At 36.5% G+C, this 20743-nt stretch overlaps 1 long non-coding RNA gene across 1 annotated transcript in view; it reads left to right on the top strand.

The window, feature by feature from the left end:
• The window catches only part of LOC120873804, an 86901-nt gene extending 79180 nt beyond the window's left edge, over positions 1–7721 (top strand). Inside the window, exon 3 of the long non-coding RNA XR_005723533.1 lies at positions 7487–7721. This is a non-coding gene — a long non-coding RNA (uncharacterized LOC120873804). The remainder of the gene's footprint in view (positions 1–7486) is intronic.
• The last annotated feature ends 13022 nt before the right edge of the window (positions 7722–20743 follow it).

Raw genomic sequence — 20743 nt, 5'->3', positions numbered from 1 at the left:
TCATGATCCAGATAATCACAATGGTGTGATCACTCACATAGAGCCAAACATCCTGGAATGTGAAGTCAAGTGGGCCTTAGGAAGCATCACTACAAACAAAGCTAGTGGAGATGATGGAATTCCAGTGGAGCTATTTCAAATCCAGAAAGACAATGTTATGAAAGTGCTACACTCAATATGTCAGCAAATTTGGAAAACTCAGCAGTGGCCACAGGCCTGGAAAAGGTCCATCTTCATTCCAATCCCAAAGAAAGGAAATGCCAAAGAATGCTCAAACTACTGCACAATTGCACTCATCTCACATGCTAGCAAAGTAGTGCTCAAAATTCTCCAAGTGAGGCTTCAGCAATATGTGAACTGTGAACATTCAAATGTTCAAGCTGGTTTTAGAAAAGGCAGAGGAACCAGAGATCAAATTGCAAACATCTGCTGAATCATCGAAAAAACAAGAGAGTTCCAGAAAAACATCGACTTCTGGTTTATTGACTATGCCAAAGCTTTTGACTGTGTGGATCACAATAAACTGGAAAATTCTGAAAGAGATGGGAATACCAGACCATCTGACCTGCTTCTTGAGAAACCTGTATGCAGGTCAGGAAGCAACAGTTAGAACTGGACATGCAACAACAGACTAGTTCCAAATCAGGAAAGGAGTACGTCAAAGCTATATATCATCACCCTGCTTATTTAACTTACATGCACAGTACATCATGAGAAACACTGGGCTGGATGAAGCACAAGCTGGAATCAAGATTGTCGGGAGAAATATCAATAACCCCAGATATGCAGATGACACCACTCTTATGGCAGAAAGTGAAGAACTTAAAGAGCCTCTTAATGAAAGTGAAAGAGGAGAGTGAAAAAGTTGGCTTAAAGCTCAACATTCAGAAAACTAAGATCATGGCATCCGGTCCCATCACTTCATGGGAAATAGATGGGTAAACAGTGGAAACAGTGTCAGACTTTATTTTTTGGGCTCCAAAATCACTGCAGATGGTGATTGTAGCCATGCAATTAAAAGATGTTTACTCCTTGGAAGGAAAGTTATGACCAACCTAGACAGCATATTAAAAAGCAAAAGACATTACTTTGTCAACAAGGGTCCATCTAGTCAAGGCTGTGATTTTTCCAGTAGTCATGTATAGATGTGAGAGTTGGACTATAAAGAAAGCTGAGCACCAAAGAATTGATGCTTTTGAACTGTGGTGTTGGACTTGAGAGTCCCTTGGACTGCAAGGAGATCCAACCAGTCCATCCTAAAGGAGATCAGTTCTGGGTGTTCATTGGAAGGACTGATGTTGAAGCTGATTCTCCAGTACTTTGGCCACCTGATGCGAAAAGCTGACTCATTTGTAAAGACTCTGTTGCTGGGAAAGACTGAGGGCAGGACAAGAAGGGAACGACAGAGGATGAGATGTTTGGATGTCATCACCGACTCAATGGTCGTGGGTTTGGGTGAACTCCGGGAGTTGGTGATGGACAGGGAGGCCTGGTGTGCTGTGGTTCATGTGGCTGCAAAGAGTTGGACATGACTGAACAACTGAACTGAACTGGCATTATGTAGAATGGACATATTAAAGACAGGGATAAAGGGCTTATCATAATGCTGACATACTTTGGAGCATGTCCTCATATGTTTAGAGCATTTCTTCATATATTTAGAGCATTTTTCCTACTAATAAATATAAAGAGAGGGAAGAATCCAGCCCATAAATGAAGAGTGAACAAGAATTAGGAAAGGTACTCAGAATTTAACTAGAGTTGACTCAGGATGTAGAGTAAAACAATGCACTTAACAATCACAAGAAGAAATAAATGAAATTAATATAGGGGAAATGAAGAATTTGAACCAGTGAATTTTCCCAGATGATGGGCTATATCTGTGATACAGTATCTGAGTCTGTTTGGCAGAGAGGCTGGTTTTGAAGCATGGCTAGTATTTCCTGTGAAAAAAATTAATTGCTGAGACACCAGACCTTGCCTCTGAAAAGTATGATTGAGGTTTTTGTTTTTAAAAAATCCTTCTTTCTTTTTTACTGGCAAGTACTGAAGCTTGAGGGTGTTAACTGTTTAAGATTATTTAGGAACCTGGCAGGATTATTCTTGAAGAGGTGGGGCATCTGAATCCCCAGCTGAGAGAAGGATAGAGATGAAGATACCAGGTGTCTCTGGGCAATGGACACTGATTCTGAGACATGACCACGTGATCTCTGTCTTGAACCTTGAATCTGAGAAGTCTCCCTGGAGGGAAGACAGTAGAGGAGGAACCCCCTGCCTCATTGAAATCATTTCATTCCACTTCTCCCCCATGTCCATCACAGAGAAGGGGTGCAGCGGGGTAAGATTTTAGAGTCTCCTCAGCTTTTCTGTTGTGAGCTAGAGTTTACCATTTTACCTCAGAACTTTAAGAGAAGAACTGGAGATTCCCATAGCAACTTGTTCTCTGTATCCCTGCTCATCCCTTCATAGACCTTACAGGAAAAAGTAAACTACCTTCATTTATAGCCTACTTTCAGAAATGAAAAGCCTTGTGAGGCAAGAATTCTTCAAGGAAACAATCATTACTGCTGTGTCATCTTTCTCAAATTAATTATAGCATAGTTATAATAAATGCATTTCCCTTCATCTTTACTACCTTTTTCAGCTTAACAAAAAGACCAGATGTTACTAAATGGCGATCTTCTTTGTAGTACAATGCTGTGGTCTCTTGAGTTTAAGGCTCATATGCACAGGCCTTTCCACAGTCACATGCCTAGGGAATAAGGCTGTGTTTGGGGTTAGTAAATCCAAAGACCTTAATTTTATTTAGCATTTCTTCAGCAATAGCTCTGCATTCACTAATGGCACCTTGCATCCCTTGGGATGGTCACACATTAAGCCAGAAATACACAAATTGTCATAATTGCAAAAGCATGAGAAAAATTTAACTCCTGAGTAACCATCATTTTTTTCATGGGAGGAAACTGTCTGATGTACAGTTGAAAACTAATTTTGAATTAGGTGCTTAGTCACTCAGTCATGTCCAGCTCGTTGTGACCCGATGGACTGTAGCCTTCCAGGGTCCTCTGTCCACAGGGATTCTCCAGGCAAGGATAATGGAGTGGGTTGCCATTCCCTCCTCCAGGGGATCTTCTCAACCCAGGGATAGAATCCAGGTCTCCCGCATTACATGCAGATTCTTTATTGTCTGAGCCACCAGGGATGCCTTTAAGAGATGTTTAGATCAAAATAAATGATAAATGAAATCACTTGGCATGTGGCTTATTATTGGCCCCAAATAAGTGTCAGGGGTCATTATTCATGGTGATCCCATCTTTGACCTTGGTATACATTAGATTATACCAAGTAGAGATAACGGAAAAATTCTTTAGATTGGAAAATTTTTTGACAATGTCTAATTTTTATATTCTCAAACAGAAAAAAAAATGAGGTGCAGAGAAGGCAAATAGTTAAGACGTCATAAAATGAGGAATGATGTAGGAGAAATCAGTGAGTATTGAAGCCAGAAGATGGCCATTTGAATTTTTGTCTCTCTCACATCTTTGTGTGACTTTGGGCAAGTTCGTGAACTTCTTTGAGCTTCAGTGTAAAATGAATATATTAATACATGGCTCATTAATTTTTTGTTTGGAGGTCAAGTGAAATATGTTTTGAAGAATTTTGAACTACAGAAAACTAAAACGTGCTTATTGTTATTAAATGAAGGAAAAAATAACATATATTGAGTTTGTATAATGTTACAGAGCCTTTTTCTGAGAGCTTCACATAGCTACAACATATTTTATGAAGATTGCATTATTTTGTTATTTTCACAACTGGGCAAACAGTGGCTTAGAATTGTGAGTGTCTGACCTAAGGTCACAGTTAATAAATGGTGTATCAGTATAACAAAACTTCAAGGTTGAGTTTAGCTCTTGTTGCCTCCTTTCATTTTATCTTTTCCCAGTTGGTTCTTCTAACATAAACTCTCCTTTTGATCCATTTCACTGGATTATCCATTTCAAAGATATTTTAATAAAGCTGATAAAAATGAGTTTAGTGTTTAACTTCTATGATCACTTAGAAAATAAATAAATATTCCTTTTAACTGCAGTCCATGGGGTCGCTAAGAGTCAGACACGAATGAGCGACTTCCCTTTCACTTTTCACTTTCATGCATTGGAGAAGGAAATGGCAACCCACTCCAGTATTCTTGCCTGGAGAATCCCAGGGATTGGGGAGCCTGGTGGGCTGCTGTCTGTGGGGTCGCACAGAGTCAGACACGACTGAAGCAACTTAGCAGCAGCAGCAGTGAGACCACTGTAATAGGAGAAAGTGCCAAAGAGGTCACACTACATTGGATGGAGATAGTACTGGTTGTTCAAGGAAAAAGTAGTCTGTCTGTATGACCATGCAAAACATGTCTGAAAGAGCCCCCTCAAACATTAATTCCAAACAGGTCCTCTTCTTAGGTTGGTGTTTCTTTACCATGTTTGTGTCAGTGACATCTGTAGACACTAGATGTTTTATGTCTGAATTTTTAGTTCTTGAACATGTATATAATGTTTTCAAGCAATGGGAAAATCTTCCCTGCACACCACCCCTCAGAAGACTTTGGCAATTTGCCATTCTCTTTATCACAACCTAGGGATGGGACTGCAACTGGCTTCTAGTGGGTAGAGGCCACTGATGCTGCTAGATATCCTATAAGGCACAGAACAGACCCACAGTGAAGAATGTGCTGGCCCAAAATATCAACTTTTTAAAAATAATACTTTTGATTAGAATAGGGTTGCATCATTTTCAAAACATTAAGCATATGCATTATCATACTGATCCCCACAAAATAACTGTAAGGTAGAATGTTTCTTTCATTTATAGATGAGGAGATTTAGGTTTGAAAGGGATAAGCAGTTTTACCAAAGTCATGTGACTAGGAAAAAGAAAGTGTTAGAACATGAAAATTCATCTTCTGTCTCTTCACATCCTACTTTCCATGTTTTTCCTTGAAATCTTGTGGTCAGAGATGAATACCCCAGTCTCTTTCTTCTCAAGCCTAGCATGATACCTCCTACCTGCTAGAGCTTCAAACATACGTATTGATTGACTGACTAATTGTAAAGGACCTCAGGGGCAGCAGCCCATATTTTTCCATTCTAGTTTTTATAAGAAGTGTCAACTCAGACCCTTGGGTAATATTTCTGTGTAAATTTCATATGCATTTTATTTCCTATAAATAAACTTTATTTCTATGTTCTTGATTTTGCTCCATTGTAAATCTTAGACCATGTCAAAGTGCAAAAACTTAAAACTTCCAGTGAGCAATAGAATGTAGCAACTTGGTATCTGCCTCTTTAGCTGAGATGTTCACATAGGAACATGAAGGCAGAGACAGGAGGAGGAACCAGCTTTTTGAGTGACAGCACATTTCAATGGCAGGTAAAGGACAAAAGAAACAGAACTGAGGCAATATACTAAAAAACAACAATAACAACAGTTTCAACAAAAGCAGTAATCTGTATGGTTTTCTTCCAGGATTTCCATCCCAAAACTAATTTATTAAGGTGGTATGTTAACAGTGCACAATAGTAAGGCTGACTTAGTTTTATATTTAGCTGAAGAAGCAATTAAAGTCTGGAAGAGAAAGAACACCCAGTCTGCACATGATGGACAAATTGCAAGATGTTCAACACATTTGTTTAGCAGACAGTAGAAACAATCCACCTGCAAATTTGAAACTTTTTCCATCCTTGGGTTGAAATTTTGTAAATGAAAGCCATCAGTTAATTTGGTCAATTCAGTAGGGAAAAAATCATAGTTATTTGGCAATATGTCAAAATATGTTCTGAGGGAGGAAAAAAAACAAAAAATGTACTCTTAAACTGATGATTTGGCTGAAATGTTAACTTTTTAATTGGTGCTTCTGTTCTGAGACAAGTTTTTCTTTCTTTTTTTTTTTTTAGCATTCTTTACCTTCTTCCATATTTATAGCTTCATTTTACTCTCACATTTTATCTCACAAAAAATTCAAGTTACTGGTACCAAATAGTACATTTACCCAGTTTTCTACCTTATGTTTAAGTGTGTGTTGAAAATTTTTCTTAAGGTTGAGAGCAAAATTAACTGCGTTTATTTGTTGTCTTTGATTTTAACATTGAAATAGTGAATAGAAGCTGAGAAGCAGATCTGTGGTCAATATGAGAGATCACGAACTTTATTTAATTTCCACTTTAATTTTGGACTTTTCGGTATGTACAAAAATAAAGGAGGTAGTGGGGTTTGGGGGGAAAACTTTTTCTTCAAACAACATCTTTTAAATTAATAATTAAAAAGCATTTTGTGCTGCTCTGACATAAAGTTAATGAAAATATTCCTTCTCCCTCTTTTTCTTGCCTTTTATGATCTAATAATCTTAAAAATACATCTCAGCTTTGTTTTAAATAAATCAATGGCATTTGATTAAACATATCTGACATGGTAAAGTAATGCTGTAAGAAAGTAAGTCAGACTTTCTTCATTATTACTTTAAAGCTGATGATATACTCTTTCAGATGGAAAGTCTCAAATCAAAACCAATTTTTCTCTGAACAGCGTTACTTATGCTTTCTTCCTTTCTCTTCCCTCTGCATAAGCTCAAACTCCTAGAAAGTAAGAGGCTTACCTCTCTTCAAGAAAGGACCCTGTCCTTCACCTCACAGATGGACTCATGCAACCCGATTTCATAAGCAATATCTTTCCATTGAGGTTAATTTATAAGGCTAAGAAAATTCTGAGATTGTGGTTCATTCTCATTTATATGAGTTACACTTTACATAAAATGAAAAGACATGAACATGTTTGAGAGGACAAGTATGGGGGAATTATTTCCCAGTTGCTTGATTTCAAAGGATTGTTCTGATTACTCTCTTGTCACCATGTAGAGCTACCAAGATATTGATACCGTGCTGTCTTAGCGTCCACTGAAAACACAAAATCATTTGATTGTGTCTTGTAGCATCCTTTTCTCACACCCCATTCCACTCTTGCCTGCCTCCCAGAAGATGACTGTGGCATCACCTTTTTTTCCCACATGGGCCAGACTAGCTGATGTGTGCTGCTTGAGTGCTGATGAGCAGGGAAGCAGCACATCCTGGGCAGTGACCTTGTCGTGGGACATGTAACACAGCTATATGACACTAGGCAACAGCAGTGGCAGTCCAGCCAAGCTTGCAGCCATCCAGAATGGCCTGGTTCATTCGATCAAAGAATCAAGATGACTTGCAGACTAAGAGAAAGAGCTGGACAATATTTCTATTAAAACCCTATAAAGTGACACATTCTGTATTTGCATATTCACAGACATTTCAAAAATATATAGTTGTCGCATCCCTTCCATTTTTAAATACAAAAAAGGATGATGCATGAATATCTGTACATATCATTATCTTTCATTTTCCCTGAGTCAGTTAAAAAATTTTGTAACTTAAGGACTATTTATTCTTACAAGTAATGTGTGTCTTTATTGTAGGGGACAGAGCTCTCAGCTCCTTTAGAGACCCAGAAAAAATTAGGACTTCTTCCTGGATAAGAAAAATGGATATATCATCCAGCTTCAAATTTACAACAGTAGTTTCTCGTCAGAAGTTTTCAAGAAGTAAAGAATTAGGAGAAAAAGAGATGAAAGTAAGTTTTTTATTAATAAAAGACTAGACATAAACTTGAGAAAGTAAAAATTTTATACTTACTTTTTGCTTGATTTTCCTGTCCTTTTGTTTGCAATATATTTTTGTTGTTGTTGTTTGATAGGATTTATTTTCCTTTAAAAATATCTAAGGATCTTCCTTCCCTCTCCTCCTTTCTTCCCCCCTTTCTTTCCCCCTTTTTTACCCTTCATTCATTTCTTTCTTTCTTGTTTTTTAAACAATCAGTTTTGGTGATCTTCTAAATTTATCTGATATTGGAAATGAGGTGACTCTATTTGCATATACTGTCTTTGAGAAAGTGAAGAGAGGACAGAGGAAAGCACTGTTTTGTTATGTCTTGAATTTAAAAACTTCAATTTAACTTAAATGACTGCAGCTACAAAATTGAAGTGTAATAATCACATTTTTTTCAGTTTAAAACATTATTTCTCCAGTTATATAATGAACTAATTTCCTTATCTTAATTCTAGCCCATCAAGTTAGATTCTCCATCATCTAACCACTTTCTTAACTGATAATTGCATACCTGCTTCATGTTTCTCATCTTAGTATGCAGAACACATTCTCTTAACTCAAAGCTTTCTCCTATGTTCCAAGCACCACCATTTGGGAAAAATGTATTATCCAAGTTGGCAATGTCTATAGTAATCTTGAGATTCTTCCAGATTTATTTAAAGTGCTTACTTTTAGGTGTTTTGATACTTAATGTTTTGGGAATCCACAGAAGTTAATTGCAAAGAAAAATGGAGATAGGGTGTACAGTGCTGTAGGTGAAAGACTATGCCTGAATTTGGCAAAATGACTTTAAATTAGGTCTCAGTCTTGATTAGTTTCCCATTATTTTGTTCCATTAGCTTGGTTTTAGAGAAAACTTTCAAACACTGACCTCTGAAAAATCTTCCATACCTATAGGATTGTTTCCTTAACGGAAAATGAGAGAAGAAAAATATCAGGAAGAACAGGGAATATTTTACTCTTGTACTATACTGATCAGAACCTCACTCTAAGTCAGTGAAGGTAAAACTTGCCAGAATAACCTAATGATTCATTTTTGCAGAATTCTAATCTTCAGAATCAGGGTCAAGAACAGCAAGAGCATTAAAGATGTGTCCTCCTAATGAGTGTTGGTGTCCTTATATGAGAGTCAGCATTGAGGCCATCCACATTTCACTGACACAAGTCAGTAAAAACATTCAGAAAGCATTCAGTTACTTTAGGAGTCACTTTAATGTCAGAAATTATGAAGAACTATTCCATCGTGATACCTTTACCCATTACTTCCATATGCTTCTAATTTTTACTCCTCTTATGAACTTATAAAAAACTTCTTTAAATAAAGACACGTTGACCACTGTGTTTTTCCTTATGGAGAATAGGTTTATTAATTGTTTGAACAATCTGTTTGCATAGATTCAGATTATTCAGCACATGCCTTTTCTTTTTGTCATATTAACCAAGCAAATTATGTTGAGTAGGAAGAGAGTCATTCTCAAAAAGCATCCATTGTCAATAAATTCTCACCTAAAACAGAAATAGAATCAAACCAAAATTTTTAGGGCAGATATTGTTTTAAAAATAGCACTTTTGTCGTCAGTTAATAGAACAGTTAATTTATTTGTTGGGAGTAGGACACAACATGATTAATTAGCTTAATGTATGTGTGCTGGATGCAAATACAGACAGTGGTGCCAAATTATGCATGCTTCATGTTCACTGGGTTGAGCAAGAAAATACAGTCTGAAAGCACACAGATTTCTACTGAGTCCTTCCTTTATTCTCAAGGGACTAATTCTCATATCAACCACACAGCATTTTATTTTTATCATTTACACTGGGAAACAAGTTGGCAAAATTGTCTGAATTTTAATTAAGCTGTTTAAAAACATTTCTTCACAGCCCACTTTAAATGTATTAATATGCCTAAAATGTATATTATATTTAAGCAATATTAGTTTCGTGGGACTGTAATAACCACCCTTTTCTTATATTAAAAAAAAATTAACCACCACAATACTGTATGTATTTAGGGGGAAAATGCACTTCCTGTTACTGAGGTGAGTCAAGAGGAAAACATTGGTGACGTTTAAGAAAATAGCATTTTATATACTCTACATTTTAAATAGCATGATTAAGGTAACTGAAAAGAGGTGTGCGTGTTGGGAGGACAGCAGGAGCACAACATGGTGTTTTTCTAGGAACTGAGGTGCATTCTGGGTTGGAGGTTGATAAACTAACAAAAGTATAGCCTATTAATTCTAATTCTAATGTGTTTTAAGGCCTGACTCTACTCTGGTGTGTTACACTGCAATTCTGGATTTATTACTGCTACATAATTGTAATTATAGTAATTTTGTACTATTACCTTTGCTTTCAGTCTCCCCTTTTCTCTCTGCCTCTCTCTTAAAACCTCCCTCAGAGGCATTAAAGCAAGGGAGCTAATAAAAAAAAATGACTAGATGCTGTCACATAGATGCCACCTGACAGGTCTGAAAGCCTCGGTCACACACACAGCACAGGACTGTATGACCTTTCTGATACGCAATGGTTATGCCAATTTGTCCTGAGTTACCTTGAACTAGAATATTTAAAATAGATATTAGTCTGCCAGTGAACAAGAAATGGAAAAAAAAAAACCAAACAACCATTTCATTGTTTTGTGGACATTATGTTTGTGGGACCCCATTTGAAAGAAAGGAAATTCTTCCCTGATATCTAAGAGAGTTATCTATAAATAATTTATAAATGTGTATCAGTTAGGAGGTGTAGAGTCAAATGGAAACGCTTCTGACGGCCTCTGCCAAAGAGTCTTCATGCAAAGCATCGGAGTCTTCCTGTAATGTCATAATTATCAGCTGGAAGCCCTCCATACAAAATGTAAAAATAACCATGTGCCAGCTGGTAATTGGTTTTCCCAGCAAATACATATGCAAAAGGGAATCAAGAGCGACAACAAAATTGAAAATCCAGTGCACAGGAATGCTGTGTGACGGCCGGAGTCTTAATAAGCCACTTGCTGTGAAATCAGTTTTACAATCCCATAGCGTGATAATATAAAGCATTATAAGGTATATACATAAGCATGAAAGTTCCATTATATTTATGGATATGGGCAAAGCTGTTGCACTTAACATTTGGTCTTTCCATATTGACAGACATTGTTTTTAGGAGATTTTTACTTGTAGTTAAATAGTAGCTAATGAAAGTAAGCTCAAATCACCATGACATGTAGTCACAACTAGTTTATTTACCTAGGTTTACTTCTCATGACTAGGTTTGTGGCTGCATTGTTTTCTGTTATGAAGAAGTTTAAGTCCTTTTACAAAATAGCATGTAGGTTTTCATAATACTATTAGTGATGTAAAAAAGAAAGTTCTATCACTGTGAAACTGTTCAATTCTATATTAAAATTGTTGGGTCAATACAGAAAAATGTGAAATTACTTTGACATAAAGGATTGGCTCAATTTTCTTTGTAACCTTGTACTTGGCTGCCCTTGCTTGCCCTTAGAATCATTTTATCTATGAAATGTTTCATGTCCTTCAATGGCAAACAAGAGGAGGCTAAGGCAAAAGAAAATAAGTGGGTAGCTATACATTCACCACTGGCATCATTCAGCATAAAAAAATCATAAATTTAAGCATTAGGATCAATGGCAACTCTGGACTGGGGCATCAGCTGTATTCCTTTACAGATCTCAAAGCACGTATTGCTGCTGCTGCTGCTAAGTCGCTTCAGTCGTGTCCAACTCTGTGCGACCCCATAGACAGCAGCCCACTGAGCTCCCCTGTCCCTGGGATTCTCCAGGCAAGAGTACTGGAGTGGGGTGCCATTGTCCTCTCCGAAAGCAAGTATTAGTGGCTGTTTAATTCAGTTCCATTTATATCCTTTTGAGGGGCAAGGGGATTAAATATGGCATTCCAGTGAATTCCTTATGAAATGCAAAGTTCTTCCTCTCCTTCCCTGTTCCATCATCCTCAGAGAATGAATCACTGGTATTTGTTCTCACATTAGGATCCAAGTCTTTCATCCAATTTCACTTGTCCAGAGTTTGATACTAAAAGAATCAAAGAAAATTGAACTTCTAGGGCACACAGATAACTTCATATAATCTAGAGATGCTGAATGATCTCTAGCAGTAGTCTCATACTTAAAGTTTCATCTGAAATAGATAATTGGAAAATATTTACTAGTGAAATTCTTGAGTCCACTTTGTAGTATTTTTAATTATTTAGTATATACTTAAGACCAGTCTTTTCTTTTTTTTTTAACTTTTTACCTCATGTAGCCAGGACATACTCAGAAATAGGTATATTGTCAGTTTGGTGTATATGAGGCCAGACTTATTTTCACAATGGCCGTGTGACACTTGAATTAATATTAGTTTGATTGTTTGGACAGAGGACAGGACCCCTGCTTTTACCTTACTTAGAAACTGAGGCAAAGAGATGCAAAATAACTTCTCCACTGATGCAAAGGTAATACATTATACAACTTAATGGCTAGGAATTAATGAAACTCCAGCCCCATGTTAAGGAAGGTGACAAATGAATTTGTATTGCAGTGTACAGGATGCTTGGGGCTGGTGCACTGGGATGACCCAGAGGGATGGTACGGGGAGGGCAGTGGGAGGGGGGTTCAGGATGGGGAATACGTGTACACCCGTGGCAGATTCATGTTGATGTATGGCAAAACCAATACAATATTGTAAGGTAATTTACCTCCAATTAAAATAAATAAATTTATATATATATATGTATTTTTAAAAAGAGTGTATCCTTTGGGTTCAGTCTCCTTCCTGGCCCAATTAACCCTGTGACCTTAGGCAAGTCTCTTCCCTTCTCTAAGCTCAGTTATTTTCATCTGCAAACTTCTGATAATAGTAGTACAATAGCATTGGAAAGGAGGTAGTGTAAGATAATGGTCAAGAGAGTCGTATTGGAAATAATATTGCCTGGATTTGTATCCCAGCTTTAGAGTTTACAACTGTGTCATCTTGGGCAAGTTTGTCAACACCTTTCTGCCCCAGTTCCTTCATTTGTAAATGGGGATATCAGAAATGGAAACCTTAAGGAGTTTCTGTGAGTTGTGTGTAGCCTGCTTAGGAGAGTTTCTGTCAATTCAGGTAAGCTGTAGACAAACCATTACTATCATTATCATGATCTTACCATGATATGCTAAAATGCTAAGATGTATAAATAAAGTAAAAATTGAGTAGTGTGAAACTATCTTTTAAATTTTAAAAGATTTATGAAGTATTGTATGTGTGTTTCTGTGTATATAGCTCTGTGCAGGAGCCTGGCGGGCTATAGTCCATGAGGTTGCAAAGTCAGACACGACTTAGTGACTAAAAAGCAACAACAACAATGTGTGTGTGTGTGTGCGTGTGTATTTTTGTTTAGTTGCCTGGTCATATCTCTTTGTACGTGTATCAGTTCAGTTCTGTTCAGTCGCTCAGTCGTGTCCGACTCTTTGCGACCCCATGAATCGCAGCTCGCCAGGCCTCCCTGTCCATCACCAACTCCCGGAGTTCACTCAAACTCACATCGGTGATGCCATCCAGCCATCTCATCCTCCATCACCCCCTTCTCCTCCTTCCCCTAATCCCTCTCAGCATCAGAGTCTTTTCCAATGAGTCAACTCTTCGCATGAGATGGCCAAAGTACTGGAGTTTCAGCTTTAGCATCATTCCTTCCAAAGAACACCAAGGGCTGATCTCCTTCAGAATGGACTGGTTAGATCTCCTTGCCGTCCAAGGGACTCCCGAGAGTCTTCTCCAACACCAGTTCAAAAGCATCAATTCTTCGGCGCTCAGCCTTCTTCACAGTCCAACCCTCACATCCATACATGACACATATATCTCATCTTCTCTCTTGTTTCGTTTGTTGGATACTGCTGCAATGAATATGGAGGTGCAGATATCTTTTTGAGTTAGTGTTCTTATAGTCGTGAAGTTGCTCAGTGGTGTCCAACTCTTTGTGACCCCATAGACTGTAGCCCACCAGGCTCCTCCATCCATGGAATTTTCTAGGCAAGAGTACTGGAGTGGGCTGCCATTTCCTCACCCAGAAATGGAAGTGCTGAATCATGTGGTATGATGGATGTGGGAAGAGTGTTTTAATTTACATTCCCCACCAATAATTTAGGAGAGTTCCTTTTCCCCACATCCTCATCAAAACTTATTTCTTGTCATTTGATAATAGTCATTCCAAAAGATGCGAGGTGATATCTCATTGTTGTTTAGAATCGCATTTCCCAGATTCATGGGCTTATTTCAGGGCTCTCTATTCTTTTCCACTTACCTATGTGTCTCTTTTATACTAATATCATAGTGTTTTAATTGGACTTCCCTGGTGGCTCAGAGGTTAAAGCGTCTGCCGCCAATGCGGGAGAGTGTTTTAATTACCATAGATTTGTATATTGTTTTGAGTATTGTGGAAATTTTAACAATATTCATTCTTCTAGTGCATGAGCATGGAATAACTTTACATTTATTTGTGTCTTCTTCAATGTCTTTTATTAATATCTTGCAGTTTTCAATAAACAGGTCTTTCATCTCCTTGGCTAAATTTATTCCTAGATATTTTATTATATTGAATAATATAATGATATTTTATTATAATGAATAATATTTTATTCATTTTAATGTAGTTTTAAATGGGATTATTAATTTTTCATGTTGATATTTTATTACAGTATATCAAAACAATAGATTTTTACATATTTATTTTATGTTATATAATTTTATTGAATTTGTTTCTTAGTTCTAACAGTTTTTAATGAAATTTTAAGATTTTCTGTATATAATATATTATACTGACAATTTTACTTTTCCCTTTCCAATCTGGATGCCTTTTATTTCTTTTTCTTGCCTAATTTCACTGGCTAGGACTTCCAATACTATGTTAAATAGAAGTTGCAGGAGTGGGTATTTTTGATTTGTTCCTGGTCTTGGAGGAAAAGATTTCAGCTCTTTGCAGCTGAGCATGATGTTAGCTGTGGGATTGTCATATATGGCCTTTATTATGTTAAGGTGTATTCCCTTATGCCTGTTTTGTTGAGAGTTTTTATCATAAAAGAATGATTAATTTTGTTGAATGCTTTTCCTGGATCTATGGAGATAATCATATAATTTTATCCTTCATTTTATTAATTTGAAGTATCATATTGATTGGTTTGTGGCTGTTGAATCATGCTTGCATCTCTGAATTAAGTCCCACTTGATAATGGTGTTTGAACCTTTTTATGTATTGTTGAATTCAGTTTACTAATATTTTGTTGAGGATTTTTAAATCTATTCATCGAGGATATTGGCTTGTAACTTTATTTTTTTGATGTCTTTGTCTTGTTTTGGCATCAGGGTAAAGTTAGCCTCATGAAATGAGTTTGCAAGAGTTTCCTTCTTTTCTATTTTTTGTAAGAGTAAGAAACATATCTCTATTCTCTTTTGAATGTTTGGAAGAATTTACTAGTGAATCAATGTAGTATTGAACTTTCGTTGGTTGAGAGGTTTTGATTATTGCTTCAACCTCTTTACTGGTTACTGGTTAATTCAGATTTTCTGTGTTATCATGACTCAGTCTTGATAGGTTGTGTGTTTCTATAAATGTATCCATTTATTCTAGGTTGTTCAATTTGTTGTTATAGTTGTATGTAGATTTATACATCAGAATATTGGATAGGATAGTAAGCGCTAGAATGATGTTTTAAGTTTTTAAAGCATAAAAAACTTATAAATAAATAGTAAGACCTATCATATAAAAAACCAGATGAATTTTGGATTTTTTTTAAATACATCATAAATAGTCTTTACATAAATACAAACTTTTTATAAAAGATAATTTTGGGATTGGTTATGTAACCAAGAGAATTAGGCTATTTTTATGAATGTAATTGAAAAAGATAGCACTTTTAAAAAAAAAAAATTGATGTTGATTTACAATGTGTTAGTTTCAGGTGTACAACAGAGTGATTAATTCATGTGTACATATGTATATATATGTATGTACATACATACATATAAAGAATCTGAAAAATAATATATATACATACATTTATATGTATACACACATATGCACACATGTGTATGTGTGCTATAGAATAGGTAAGATAGCACTTCTTAATACTGCTTATTTCTAATCCAACTAACCATCTGATGATTTTCTCTTTACATTTATTGAAACATGCTACAGATTGATTTACCAATGACCACTTCTTTCTGTTTAAACAACAGATGGAATGTTGGGATTGAAACCAGACTTGGGCATTCTGTTTTCATATGGCAGTGCCTGGTATTTATTTATAAAATATGACAACAAACCATTCTCATAAGTTACTTACCGGCATCATCAGCATTCAGTTAAATCACCAGGAAGGGATAAAGGGTCAGAAAGAAAAGAACAAGGTGTAGAGTACAATATTTAAACAATCAAAAACAAGGAAAAATATACTGTTGCTTAGTGTACTGCTGTCATCAAATAAATATGCTCACATTCAATTTTATACTTTTGTTTTCCTAGTTGTAGTACTATATAACTAGAAAATAATCTCTTTAAAAAAAGTGGTAAAGTAATACATTCCTGTTGAGAGCTAATGCACCATTTCAGCTTGATTTGATTTTTCATTTTAATGTGGAAAAGTAATCACAGTTTCTGTTATATAGTATTTTTATAATATTCTTTAATGTATCTTTGAAGAGATAGTGATGGAAGTCTACATTTTGTTTAGTAGATTCCAAAATTTAGATGCGTTTAATATATAACCTTGACTTCCCACTTTGTTACAGGATTCCTAATATTCTTACTACAATGATGTGTTTTTACAGATATACATTTAGTTTATTTCTGTGAGAGTTAAGAAATGAGATTGTTCATAGAGGTGGAATGTGTTTCTTCAGTCTCTCAGAAGTAAGAAACAAGTTGTGTCTTCAAGATATTGGGGATGGCCTGCCTTTTCTTAATTCATTTTCAAGTAAAAGTTCAGGACATAGATCTATTTTTTTAGACTTTTTAAACCAAATTTGTTGGATTGCTTCTCTCTAAATTGCTCACATATGCAAGCAAATAACGTATAGGTTTTCTTGGTTCTATAAAGAAAGTTACACTCTAAAAAAGCAAACAGCATTACAAGGCATACGTACAAATACCTGGGTCTCCTCTCCTTGTTCTCTTAAAAAGTAAGGTTACCTGACAACAGTGACAACAGCCACAACAATAAGGTTATCTAACGTTTATGAAGCATTTTCTGTGTATGAGGAACCATTAAAATTTCTTCTGTCTCATTGTATCTACTCTTCACAACAGTCTCAAAAGGAAGAGCTGTTAGCTAGAGCAGGGATAGGTTCAGGAACTTGACGAAGGTCACAGAACTAATACGTGGTTGAGCCCTCACTTGATTCTAGCCTGACTCCAGATCCCATATTTTTGATCATACCTACAAGTATGTAATTCAAGTTACTTATAATCTACCTTTTTTCCCTCTATACAGAGGAACATACATGAGCATGCACACAAATCTTGTGTAATTTACAGAAATAAGCAAGAGTACATCAAAGGCAGACTCCAACTTACGAATGGATTATATATATGTACAAGTCAATTATTCTAACCTGATCTTTCCCCCAAAGCAATTAGGGTAGATTCCCAGCCAGATAGCAAAAGCTTATTTAAAATGTGTTACACCTAAAAGATAGCACCAATTCATCAAACTGTAAACTTAAAAAGAGTGAATTTAATGTATGTAAATTTTTCCTTAACAAATATAACTTAAAAATAAAAATAAATAAATAAAATAAAAGATAGCACCCTATTACTGTGCTAATGGTGTTATAGAATTTACCCACCACATTACACCATGTTACTGTAGGAACTTCAGAAATTCAAATGTCCCCAAACAATGTTGGTGAGATTAGGACTTCTGTCCCTCTTTTACCACTGTTCCTTGCTTCTATCTGCTGGAAAAGGGAGTGAAGACTCTCTGAGCTATGGACCATTGGTAATGCTTTAGGGCAGGAGCTCCAGGAGGGTCTGATATAAAATAAGTAAAAGTCCCAAACTTTGGAGTCAGACAGAACATAGTCTTTCTGACAAATGTGATTTTAAGCATTGGTTAAAATATTGTTAATCACTTTTAGTCTTATTTTATTTTTTAAAGAGTGGCCACAGCAATAGTTTTTATTTCATAAATCTGTTATGAAGATTAAGTTAGGAGATGTATATGGAGAACATTACATGTTGATAGAACATTTAGCAGTTATTATGGAAAACTGTTGGGAGACAGGATTCCTTTCCAATGTATTTTTCGGGATGCTTTATATTTCAGAATGGTCTTCAGTCTTACAACTCTTTATTTTTTTGAAGACATAAAGGTAACATGAAAAACATAAACATATAATATAAAAATGGTATATACTAATATGATGGTAACTTTGTTTGAGGAGGTAGAGAATGAATTTGTCTTGAAAATTCCATAACCTAACCTATTAACAGGCAAATAACTAGCTGGGAGAAGTGTGTCCTGAGCATGATATAATGAGCTCTTTTATCATTGCATCTTATAAGAAAATTATTTTTGATATATAGGTTATTAAAGAACCCACTAAAGTATTTAAAATAGTGCTTAATTACATAATAGGGTGCTGGGAGAGTATTTTCCTATCATCTTAGAATTATGGGTAGACTCAAAGTTAAGAAGAGCAAGGATCAAGGTTTCCACCAGCAAGATCTGTGTGTTTGTGGAAGATGGTCCAAAAGATTCATTTATAAAGATTAATATACTCTTTGCTAGTTGGACTTCAAGATAGTAGAGTTCTTTACATTCCCCTATGCATACTTGAGTGAAAAAAAAAAAAAAGGGAGAGGAAAGGTGTAGATCAAAAATAGGAAATAGCCGTGGAGTAGCATATATTCTCCAAGTTCTATTTAATAAAGATAGTTGAATTCCTGTTGACAAAATGGATGCTTAAGGAAGAATGTGAGCCTAAAGTGTCTTGCTAGATTCCACCTAAGAGCTCTTTCCACGAGGGATGATAACCTAGTAATAAGCTATAGTGCCTTCTGCTGGTAGAAGAGGGTAGGAAGTAGTAAACCAGAGCTGCTGCTGCTGCTGCTAAGTCGCTTCAGTCGTGTCCGACTCTGTGTGACCCCACAGACGGCAGCCCACCAGGCTCCCCCGTCCCTGGGATTCTCCAGGCAAGAACACTGCAGTGGGTTGCCATTTCCTTCTCCAACGCATGAAAGTGAAAAGTTGGATCTCCCAAATTAAGAAACTATTCAGGATACCACTAGAAACAACTAATGGTCTTAACAAGAGCCACTCGATCAAGTTGGCCAGCCTAAAAAACAGAGAGACTAAACAAGAAAAGAGTTCCAGTTCTGGCCTTCCTCCTTGCCTCAGTGTACTTGAGAACTGGACAGAACTTTGAAACTGACATGAGATTACAAGTTTTAAATTTGGATGTATTATTCATACTAATAATTGGAGCTCACCACCAAGTTAGGGTTTCTGGCTGATCCTGTCGTTGTTGTTCAGTCACTCAGCTGTGTCTGACTCTTTGTGACCCTGTGGACTGCAGCATGCCAGTCTTCCCTATCCATCACTATCTCCTAGAGTTTGCTCAAACTCCTGTGCATTGAGTTGGTGATACCATCCAATCGTCTCACCCGCTGTTGCCCCCTTCTCCTTTTGCTATCAATCTTTCCCAGCATCAGGGCCTTTTCCAATGAATCAATTCTTCACATTAGGTGGCCAAAGTATTGGAGGTTCAGCTTCAGCATCAGTCCTTCCAATGAATATTCAGGGTTAATTACCTTTAGGATTTTGAGAAGGCAATGGCACCCCACTCCAGTACTCTTGCCTGGAAAATCCCATGGATGGAGGACCCTGGTAGGCTACAGTCCATGGAGTTGCAAAGAGTCGGACATGACTGAGCAACTTCACTTTTTTTCTTTCTATAGTTCCTTTTGGAGAAGGAAATGGCACCCTGCTCCAGTGTTCTTGCCTGGAGAATCCCATGGACAGAGGGGCCTGGTGGGCTGCAGTCTATGGGGCTGCAAAGAGTCGGACATGACTAAGCAACTAACACACATACACACACCTTTAGGATTGACTAGTTTGATCTCCTTGCTGTCTAAGGACCTCTCAAGAGTCTACTCTAGCACCACTGTTTGAAAGCTTCAATTCTTCAGTGCTCAATCTTCTTTATGGTCCAACTCTCACATCTATACATGACTACTGGAAAAATCATAGCTTTGACTAGATGGACCTTTGTCAACACAGTGATGTCTGTGCTTTTAAATGTGCTATGTTTTTCATAGATTTTCTTCCAAGGAGCAAGTGTTTTTTAATTTCATGGCTGCAATCACTGTCTGCAGTTGTTTTGGAGCTCAAGAAGATAAAAATCTGTCACTGCTTCCATTTTTTCCCTAGTTGTTTGCCATTAAGTGACGGGACTAGATGCCATGATCTTAGTTTTCTGAATACTGAGTTTTAAACCAGCTTGGTCACTCTCTTTCACCTTCATCAAGACACAATTAAGGAATAGAAAAGAAGTAGTTACATAGAAGATTTGATGATAAAGACTGAAATAAAAATCATTTTACATTTAGTCATACCTTGGTATCTAGGGGGTTGGGCAGGGCAATTGGTTCCAGGGGAATTTCCCACCCCTACCTCCTTGAGAATACTGAAAGCTGTAAATTCTCCAGTCCCTTATATAAAATGGCTTATTACAGTCAGCCCTCCATATAGGCAAGTTTGGTGTCTCAGAAAATGGAGGGCTGCCTGCATAACTTCCTGAATTAAAATTTCACAATTTAAGCTAAAATTCTTCAGAGAAACAGAGTGTAGGGATTAAAAGTAAGTTATGCTAATTTGTGTTATTGATAAGAAATATTTATCAACTATTTGCTGTTTTTATTTACTTGGAGCACAATGAATATACAATGTTTAGTTTTGGGCATCACGTTTTAACAGAAACCTGAGTATCCAAAATGGTTGAAATGTGGAAATCCTGACAGAAAGAATAATGAAGAACCTGAGAAGATAGATAAATTTACAGACATTTTCAGTTGCTTAAAAAGGATCAT

Source organism: Oryx dammah, unplaced genomic scaffold (assembly GCF_014754425.2).
Source record: "Oryx dammah isolate SB20612 unplaced genomic scaffold, SCBI_Odam_1.1 HiC_scaffold_1, whole genome shotgun sequence".
Taxonomy (NCBI): Eukaryota; Metazoa; Chordata; class Mammalia; order Artiodactyla; family Bovidae; genus Oryx; species Oryx dammah.
The sequence above is the reverse complement of the archived record's forward strand: the minus strand, read 5'-3'. Positions and strand labels throughout refer to the sequence as shown.